Here is a 9,562-nt window from a genome sequence, read left to right as displayed (position 1 = left end):
CTGAGTACACACACACACACACACACACACACACACACACACAGAGTAGTCAGACTGCATTATGTCACGGTGAAGGAAGTGGCAACTATGCAGGACAAGTTGAGTGCCTTTTTCCTTCAACCACGGGTGGATTTGCTCTGAACACACACACACACACACACACACACACACACACACACACATTTTTTTTTAAACATACCTGCATATTTTTTTGCATAGCTGCAGATTTTGCATAAAAAAGGAGTTTCCATTCTGATAAAGAAGCACTTTGTTTTTTTATGAAAGTAGTTGTTTTTCTATTTTCTGCATTATTTATGTGTATTTATTTCTCTATGACGTGTTGCAGAAAGTGTGACGTTTCCGTGTGGATATGCCTCTGGATTCACACACACACTTCCGACAGAGCTATTTTTGTGTAATTTACAGTATTCCGGAAGTGTGTGTTTGTGATAAGTGTGTAAAACTGAGGTATACCTGCACTGTCAGTGGTCATCCAATCATAAGCCTCCATCGGTCATACTCGCAGACATTCGACCAATCGAATCGCTTCGCCCGACCAATCATGTCATTTCACGCTGGCAGGCATGTGTTGACAATGATAATTCTGATATACCTCAAATACTTGTAATGTAAAGGTAATCTGATGAAACAATAACGATGATAGTAGAAGATATTACTGCTAAATAATAGTTTTGGAAATATTGTGACTTGAAGCTTTTTACTGTTCTGTACTTGTCTTGTTGAGTTGAGTACTTTACTCTTTATTTTGGCATGCTCACTCAGAATCAACCTTTGTTTTAAGTCGAGATCAGCGATTACTGAACACTGAAGTGGCATCAGAGCAACTAGAAAACATTTTGGTGTCCCGGTATGAAACTGTAGACCACGGGAGTCAAGATTGCCTGAAATTATCCAAAGCTTGAGTAGTTGTTAGTTCTTTGAATTATGAGAAACACCAAAATGAGCTTTAGAGACCGGAGTAATATCATCAATCAAATTGCTGTATACTTTTTTTTTTTTTCATTTTAAAGTTACATTTCTTTTTCTCTCTCTTAATTTCATTTATTGACCCATGTTTCTGTCCATAGGTAAATGCATTTCAGTTGAATTATTAGTGTTTGTTGTGCGTGTTCAAGTGATCCTGATATTTAAAAAAGAAAAAAGGAGAAAAAAAAAGATAATGAAAACCAGCTCTTCTGTCGTTAGGGAAACGCTGGTGAATCTTTTATGCATGGATATTAATCTAACTGTTCAGAGACAGGACGACTCGTACGTCACGGTCAGGGCGAGGCGGGAGGAACCGGGGTTTGTCCAGTCGGGTCTGATGAAATGATCAACTATTTATTCATTTATTTATTTATCACTTTGTCTGTTTGCTTTGATTGACAATATTGTGCTCTCCTTCTGTCCCACCTCTATAAATGAAATTTCAATGAAGTTAAATCAAGGCTTTGAGGGTCTAAATGTTTCTTTAGGTACAGAATTATTGGGTGAATCTCACTGAGAAATGTCTGGGTCATATTTCACCCAAAATTACAAGGAAAAATATTTTGCACTAAGAAAATAGTGGCTTTTTATGACCACTAAGTTTTTTTTTTTACGCTTTTCTTAATAATTGTAAATGTTAAATTATTATTCAATAAATACATTAAAATTATTTAAATAAATTACTTAAAAAATGCTAAGTAATTTATAGTTTTCACAAAAACTTAATGGCTTCCAGAATATTTAGTTGCATGAATATCTGAACATGCACTATATCAAAAGAAAAAAACCGAGCCACATTTAACTCTTTCCCTGCCAGCATTTTTTTTTTTAAAGTTGCCACCCACCATTTGAAAATTTTTTTTAAATCATTTTCACAAAAATGTAATGGCGTCCCGTTTTATTTTTAATGAAATAAAATCATTAATTTTTTTTTTTTTTTTTACATTTTGAACAAAAAGCTGATAATTTGTTTTTGTTTTTTTTGGTTGAAATACGAGTTGGACATATCTTTATGTGAGATTCACTCTTTTATCTATGATTTAACACATGTGGTTGATCAACACGCTCTCTCGGATAAACATCTCCCAGTGTGTTCAGATCCCAGACCCTGCGGGCGAATCCTCCTCCTTCCTCTGGTACCAGAGAATCAATCAGAACCATGTGTCTTTGTGATGGTAGAAGACAATCAATTTCCAATAAGGAGAAGAACAAAAGACGAGAAAGAACGCTTGAGAGATAGTCGCTGTAAAGACTCGAGACTGGGAAAGAAACGCTGTGAGCGATGAGTGCAGCTGAGCATTTAAACCCTCCACAAAGCAGAATATAGATTTTTTTTTTAGCCGACTGCCATGGTAACTGTAATTCAGAACAGCTCTGATTTTAGTCATTTTACTGAGAGGCTTTTAGACCAGTTTTGACCAGTTTGACCTTAAGTAATCCTTTTCCATGTACTTTAAAAGGGTTAATTCACCTTCAAATTGTTCCAAATACATATGAATTGTATTATTGATTATTATTAATTAGTGAATTAACCCTATTAGACTGCATTCATTGTATGTTGCCAGGTCTACTTAACAAAACTTGCCCAATGGCCAATTAACAATGGCCCAAATATGCCACCCACTAGTTTGCAGTCACACTTATGCAGCTTGAAAATCACTAATAATCATAAACATTCTGTTTTCATAAAGGTGCTTACAGGAGCTCGAAGTCTCATTACCATTCACAGAAATTAACATCTAGCACAGTTTTATCATTGGTAGAATATAAACCCACCTTAACAGTTTAAAAGTAGGAAAATTCTTCAGGAAAACCGCAGACTTGGTAACCCTTGTTGTATGAAAACTCATTCAGCTAAACATTTCCATTTGTGTTTGTTGTTTCATGGAAGAAGGAAGGTCAAACCGGTTTGGACGAGTAACTTTAGGCCTAAATGTGTATACATGAGTGAACTGTTCCTATAATAGATAGTTCATGATTAAGATACAAGGTACACAAATGTACGTGTGAAACAGTGAGTCGTTTTATAACCTACCTGTAGTTTGTGGACGAATATGATCCATCAGGACAGACGTTTACACTGAGAGCTGTGCAAAGACCTTCCCAAAACCAGTTTCCTTCTCATTTTCCGACAACTTCCCTCGATTTACACCATCCTCATGTGACTTCGGGTATTATGATTGAAGGCCTGATGAGGAGACACAACACGCGGTTCCCATATCAAATATAATATCACCTCGACTCTCCAAACAAGTGCCTATACGCTCAACTCACAAGTACAACCGTGTGTTCTTCTGCCCTGATCGTTGTTCCTGTAAATATAGCGTCCGGAGAAACTTAAGTGCAAAGAAACAAACAAACAAGGACAGTGGTTTGACTGAGAGAGTAATGGCGCAGTCGCATTTACCGTTGCTCGGCGAAATTTCGCGGGCGAAATTCAAATAGCAAATGCGCGGGAGTTTCGCGTGACATGAGTGCAATAAAATACCCACAAGCATTTGCTCGGTGTTACGAAAGGCCATTTCCGCCACATAATAATAATAATAATAATAATAATAATAATAAATCATGCTTTGGTAAATGACAAAAAGTCAAAATGATGCCATACTAAGTCATATTTATGAGATGAAAAGTTGTGGTCAGGAAGGCCATTTACGGAAAAAAAATGCTTCGGTAAATCATAATTATGACAAAAAAGTCGAAATTATGCCATACTAAGTCATTTGAGATAAGTCAAAATTATGACATTATGAATTTTCATCTAATAAATATATAGTATGGCATAATTTCGCTTTTTCCCACTTGCAGTTGGACTTCCAACTTGGAAACTGAATGTGAATAAAGTGCTGCATCAGTTTTACGTTAGAGAAAAATAGTCAAAAATAATTTCAAATTGCACAAAGCTGGATATCTTATACATCGCTTATCACAGTCGTTTCGTTTCCCAGTCTTGATCTCAGTGGTTATGAAGGCCTGTATAGTGACTGACAGTTCATGTGTTGAGTCCTTTAAAGTTGGCTAAACCTGAGTGATAACTGTTACAGAACATCAATGAACTAAAAAGACCAGTATGGGTAAATACAATTGTGTGTTTTGAATAATTAAGTCAATAAAAAATTGGGGGAAAATCACTTTGTTTCATCTTTTGAGTGAATCAACAGAAACACTGTGGCGCGACACTGACACCTGGTGGTGGAAGCAAAGCAACGCACAACTCTGCCCTCTGCTGGACTGGAGAAGAAACAGCAGGGAATGTTTTTATACAAAATAACAAAAATATTTTTATTTTTTTAAGGGAGAAGGGACATGGGAAGTACCACAATGGAAAATTAAGCCAGTGCTTCTTAAAATAATTCACCTTTAATTAAATTAATGTTTATTTTATGATGCAAACACACGCAAACAGACAAGAAACAGTCAAGACAGTGAACAAGGTACAACATGCTTTTATGAATAAAAGACTCTTTTTTTTTTTTTTTTTTTTACAAGACAAACAGTATAAAACAAACATATGCATAGAAAATAACAGATAAACACTTGAAACAACATTCATACACATTATAGTAGACAAGACCAGGCTGCTGTGAGATTGGATGAGAAAAATAATAGAGTTGAAAACTGTATTTTCTGATGACTCTCATTCATTATGTGTGCTGAAAACCTCCTGCATGATTTAGCAAAGGTTAAACGCATAAAAGTGACATGCATGAAACATAGGACTGAGCTCAGTAACTTTATTAATGCCACTGAATGTCCACAGAAATCGTCTCACTGCAAAAGTAAGCAAAAGACAAGAATATATTGCTTTACATTAAGAAACTTTGCAAGATTACAACAGAAAAATAAAATAAAAATCACGTCATACATGTCATACCTGAAATACTTTCAAACTCAAAGTCTGAATGCTAGGAAACATCTCTCTAGAATATGGCTCATATTCAGACAATTGAGTCAAACAATGTTTTCATCCAATCTTACAGCGAGCAATAAAGACATCAGATGAATTTGACACAAGTACAGGGGTGCGTTTGGCAAGTTTAGGGCTCAAAATGTCATAAAATGTAAAGAAAAGAAATCCAAGGCATGCAGAGATCCCAACTGGAAACTCTCCGAAGAATAGCATTCCTGAACCTAATTAATACAAGTAGAAATATCAACCATTGTTGAGTTTCACACAAATTTTACTACAGTCAATTCAATGGAATCTTATTTAACTCTTAAAAAAAAAGAAAAAAAAAGAAGATGCATCCCACAGCACTAAGACTAGTTTTACTTCTGTACTATCTTAGGTAAACCTGAACTGCCACAGGAATAAAGGTCGAGAGTTTCATGACCATAGAAAAACCATTCGACAATGACACTTTCTGCCATGACTAACAGTCATATTTATATGTGCATAAAATGATTCGAGAGCATATGGCAGAAGAAGAGCTTCAGAACCTGAGAATCGTGGATGGAGATTCTCGGCGGTTTGGCTGTTCGCCACTAGATGGCAGTGAAGTCGCACGGCAAATTCTCCTCAGAGCACAAATCCAATGTTTTCCCTGTTTTCCAGCAGGGTTATTCCCGTTCAGAGCAAATAAAACACGACTGTACAGTAGATCACCAAAAATACATCTGTCTTAAGCACGTTTTAAAGACGTTTTTAATTTCAAGAGTGGAAAATTAAAGTCCCCCTGTAGTCAAAATGACATATTTAAACATTTTTGCCTTAAAATATCTCGACTGTAACTCGACACCCTTGCCTCATTTAGTATGCGCGGTTCTATGAATATGCAAATGAGCCCCGCCTCCACTCAGCTCAGAGATCCACTCGTTGACGATCACACATTGATCTGATTGGTTACAAGGTATTTTGTGACGTCAGAAACACCAGCGATTTCAAAGCGTGTTTTTGAGACTGTCTTTGGTTCACTGCAGTTTTAAGGAGGAAATACTCAGCAATGCTGTCGACTTATGAATTTACACATGCTTTGTCTTAAAGCAGATTAAAAACACCACATAGACACATAAACAACATTAAAAGCTGGATTTTCAACTACAGGGGGACTTTAACTAACCTCCATTCAGGCGTATCTCAATAATTAGCATAATATCAATAATATAATCATCAGTAGCACTCAAGCTAAATTAATAGGAGTGTAATATGAATTCTTAAGAGGTTAATGCTGAAATAAAATAACACATATAGGCTACATCATATGTTTTAGCTGTTAAAAGGAGTGTTTTTCACTGTAAATTGGTGTCAGTTTATTGTAAATGAGGATTATCTGCAGGAAAGCACGAGCGATAAGCGTTTGTGTGCATCAGGATCGATAGGAGACAATGGAGGAGAGACTGACGAGGGGCCCGGGGACCCGAAGACCTACTTTCTGCTTCAACACCCCGACATCAAATCACAAAGCAGATCGAGCTTATGAGACAGCAGTTTTTATTGAACACGCCATCTCTGATATGAAGAAAACATGAGCGTGATGTGCTTCAGGAGTCATATGCATGAGAGCGACTGTGTTCAGAATAACATACATGCTATTTCTGCGCTATATAACACGTGTGCCGTTTGTTTTCCACATATGCAAATCACCTGACGACCTAATGCATTTACTTAAAATGTACATCCCACAATGCAATGCACTGACAATGTAGCACCATTTAAAACATTGCACACATTTTCACATAAAAATAAAAATAGTAAGCATTATGCAGGGCAGTATTTTAGTATTTCATTCTGAACACAGTCAGTGCAACCGGATTAGTGGAAATTCAACCTCTTAAAACCATTAAACAGTATCTCCATGAATATTGTGCATGAATGTTGGCAGATGCTGATGCTTGTAATGTTGCTCTGAGCGGAGAGAGAGAGAGAGAGAGAGAGAGAGAGAGAGAGAGAGAGAGAGAGAGAGAGAGAGAGAGAGAGAGAGAGAGAGAGAGAGAGAGAGAGACACTCACTCAATAGAGGGCGCTATGCTCAGTCTAAAGAGGTGAACTCCTGATGCTGAAGAAGAGCAAATAACATCTCATACATGATCACACAATCAGAGATTCAGTGTAAATGCACAATGCTTATTGTATCGGAGGGCTGAGCATCATTCGGAGACGAATTGACATGCCTTTCAAAACCAAATTCAATTCCTGAACAGTATAGGATGCAAAATTGCAATGCAGAATTTGAATGAAGAGCAAAACAATAATAAACATCCCATATACACACAGTATATTTTCTTAAACATTAGATGATCAATCAATTTACACACATTACATTTAATAAATGAACTTTCATTTTATTGCAGGGTTATTATTTCTAACAAAAAATAAAACCATAAAAAATATTTTTCATTTCTTGAAATAATATAAACGTTAAATGAAAAAAAAAAAAAAACGTATAAAAAAAACGTAAAATAATTTTATTTCAGCTAGTTGCCAAAGGCAAACATTTATCTTTTTTTTTTTTTTTTGGTTTAAGTTGAAGTAGCTACTAAAATAATACATTAAATAAAGTAGGCTTTAGTAAAAATTATATAAACACACAAAAATACACTAATAATAAAAAAAGTATAATAGTATATCACTGATACTAAAATAACACTTAATTGGCAAATGCAAAACACGACATTTCCCAGAATGCTCTGGTTTACGAATTAAATAAATTTCAGAAAATTAAACTTTTAGTTAGGAATATATTTAAAGAAATATAATTAGTCTTTAATTTAAAAGCGATTAAAGTTTCAACTCTGTCATTCCAATTAAACATTGTGTGGTCAATGTCAATTCTTAGATTCTGAATTTTGCTCAACCCTTTAGTATCATCAGACATTTTTGCAAACAAAGTGGATTAAAAGTTCGCAAAACGGAGCAAATATGTTGAGTACGCTTTACAGATCCGTACAAATAATCCGGACCAGTTTTGCACAGTGTCTTTTCAGCACAGAATCCAGTTCATGAACGATTGATAAGATTAGATGAAGAAAGGAAGGGTTGGGAACGAGGGAGCCGGGCGTTGGAGGATTAATCCCGGCTGAGCCTCCGATCTTTCGCTCGATCATCCTCATCATCACACCACCTAAACACTGTGACTGACTGCACGGCTAGAGGCTAACGCTAACGCTAACAGAAAGAGCTAACTAAACAAACAGTTCAACCGATCAACAACATCGAATCACAGGCCACATGGACAACATCTACTGTATCACAGGACCACGACTCGCACCTACTGACTGTGGATGATGTCGGTGAGGTCTGAGAACAATGAAACGATCAAACCGAACAGATAAGGGTCACAAAACCTGATATGTTTACTTCTAATAATCATCATCAGACTCTCATTTGTCCCAGTTTTGAAACATGAAATACAGGCAAACCAGCTGGAAGTCACAAGGCTCAACCGATGCCAGCATCACTAATTAGATAATATCATATTGTTTAATCCTCACCAGATGAAATTAAACACTTAATGTCATCAAAGATTACACTAATTATCGCTCGGTTTCTGTTGTCTTATTAGGGAACTACAGAAATACGAGATGATTTTAAATGCTCTAGTGTTAGTGGTAACACATTCACACACGCAAACTCACACACACACTCACACTTAAAGTAAATTTACCGGCCATTAATTTTTTTTACCAGCCACGAAACAGATTAGTCCTTATTAAAGTTGCAAAAGTGATTCAGTCAAGAGTAATGAGTGATTGTTGTTTGTCTTTTGTAGTTTTATTAACATATAATAGTAGGAATGAGGCTACTGTCACTTTAAGAGCGTATGCACGGATCCAATACACTGATACACGTGTGTTTTATTTCTCTAACTTTTTATGTTCAGTTAAGACATTACTGACTAGGTTATGTTCACAAGGATACTCGCCAAGACGGCCATTTTGACAATTTAGATTGAACACGCTTCAGATGTTTGCACACAGAAAACTTAACGGGTAACAATTTGAGTTACCTTACGATATTTATATTGAATATTAAAATCGGCAAGGCTTAAACTTTCATGTTGCCACAATTTTGCATTGTTAGAATTACTAAAAATGTTACCGGCCAAATGATGAGTGACAGCGTTTCATACACTCGCCAACAACGATTTATACTCGCATTCGAGGCGAGTGTTCATGTTATATACGCATGAAAACTGCTTTCGAATTACACCAAAACGAGGCATCATTAAAGCAGGATCATCTTCTCATTAGGCGCCTACCAAGTGCACTCGATTGTTGACCAGAGCGTAGTGTGCGCCTACAGTTAGCAAAGCACGACTAGCTTTGCAACAGGACTCTCAGTCTATTATGTAAGTCAAACTCAATGGAGCATCATAATTCATCTCTCTCCCCCAGAGCCTTTGAGCATCATTACTGACGGCGTTTCAGGAGGAGACGACAGTGCAATATAATCCCTGATTGATAATAAGAACTGGAACATTTACTAATCTTTGTAGGATGACAACATCATGTGAAAATTAATTGATTGGAATTAATTTATTAATTATTGAAATTAATTTGAAATTAAATGATTGGAGTACGTTTGATTCAACACATTTCACTAGCAATTTCTGAGTTGTTTGAAAGTAGATCCAGCC

The sequence above is a fragment of the Scardinius erythrophthalmus genome (assembly GCF_964197995.2).
Source record: "Scardinius erythrophthalmus genome assembly, chromosome: 9".
Lineage (NCBI taxonomy): Eukaryota > Metazoa > Chordata > Actinopteri > Cypriniformes > Leuciscidae > Scardinius > Scardinius erythrophthalmus.
The sequence above is the reverse complement of the archived record's forward strand: the minus strand, read 5'-3'. Positions refer to the sequence as shown.